Source organism: Urocitellus parryii, chromosome 9 (assembly GCF_045843805.1).
Source record: "Urocitellus parryii isolate mUroPar1 chromosome 9, mUroPar1.hap1, whole genome shotgun sequence".
NCBI lineage: Eukaryota > Metazoa > Chordata > Mammalia > Rodentia > Sciuridae > Urocitellus > Urocitellus parryii.
The window spans coordinates 26,695,699-26,697,006 of NC_135539.1; the positions used below are offsets into that span (position 1 = coordinate 26,695,699).

Sequence of the window (1,308 nt, forward strand, 5' to 3'; positions counted from 1 at the left end):
GGCTCAAGTGGTAGAGCACTTGCCTGGCATGCCTGCAGCCCAGGTTCGATCCTCCGCGCCACAAAGATGTTGTGTCCGCCGAAAACTAAAGAATAAATATTAAAATTCTCTCACTCTCTCTTTAAAAAAAAAAAAAAAAGTCTTTATTTAAAAAAAAATCTCTCTCTCTCTCTTAAAAAAAAAAAAAAAGACTTGGTTTAAATCTTGGCTCATGTGACCTGGGTTAAGCGGAAGTCGGGCCCCTTTTTCATGCCCCCTTGTGGGGGCTGCTCCAAGATGAAGCTGAATATCTCCTTCCCAGCCACTGGCTGTCAGAAACTCATTGAAGTGGACAATGAACGCAAACTTCGTACTTTTTATGAGAAGCGTATGGCCACAGAAGTTGCTGCGGATGCTCTGGGTGAAGAATGGAAGGGTTATGTGGTCCGAATCAGTGGTGGGAACGACAAACAAGGTTTCCCCATGAAGCAGGGTGTCTTGACCCATGGCCAGTAGGTGTTCGCCTACTACTGAGTAAGGGGCACTCATGTTATAGACCCAGGCGAACTGGAGAGAGAAAGCGCAAATCTGTTCGAGGTTGCATTGTGGATGCCAATCTGAGGGTTCTCAACTTGGTATTGTAAAAAAAGGAGAGAAGGATATTCCTGGACTTACTGATACGACTGTACCTCGAAGACTGGGACCCAAAAGAGCTAGTAGAATCCGCAAACTGTTCAATCTCTCTAAGGAAGATGATGTCCGCCAATAGGTTGTCAGAAAACCCTTAAACAAGGAAGGTAAAAAACCCAGGACCAAAGCACCAAAGATTCAGCGTCTTGTTACTCCACGTGTCCTGCAACACAAGCGCCAGCATATTGCTCTGAAGAAACAGTGTACTAAGAAGAATAAAGAAGAGGCTGCAGAATATGCCAAACTTTTGGCCAAGAGAATGAAAGAAGCCAAAGAAAAACACCAGAAACAGATTACCAAGAGACGTAGGCTGTCTTCTCTGAGAGCTTCTACTTCTAAGTCTGAGTCCAGTCAAAAATAAGAATTTTTTTTTTTAAAGAGAGAGAATTTTTTAATATTTATTTATTTTTTTAGTTTTCGGCAGACAACATCTTTGTATGTGGTGCTGAGGATCAGCCCCGGGTCGCACGCATGCCAGGCGAGTGCGCTACCGCTTGAGCCACATCCCCAGCCCCTGTGTGTTTTGTTTTCTTTCCAAAATGGTAACTGTCTCACACAGGGTGAAGGGGATAGGTCTCATGTAGGTGCAGGTTTTGACTTGCCTTCTCCTGGGGACTAATGGTGTGGGACATCTTTTTC

At 44.4% G+C, this 1,308-nt stretch overlaps 1 pseudogene; it reads left to right on the forward strand.

The window, feature by feature from the left end:
* Positions 1–271: 271 nt before the first annotated feature.
* Positions 272–1,030, forward strand: LOC144256936 (small ribosomal subunit protein eS6 pseudogene; annotated as a pseudogene).
* The last annotated feature ends 278 nt before the right edge of the window (positions 1,031–1,308 follow it).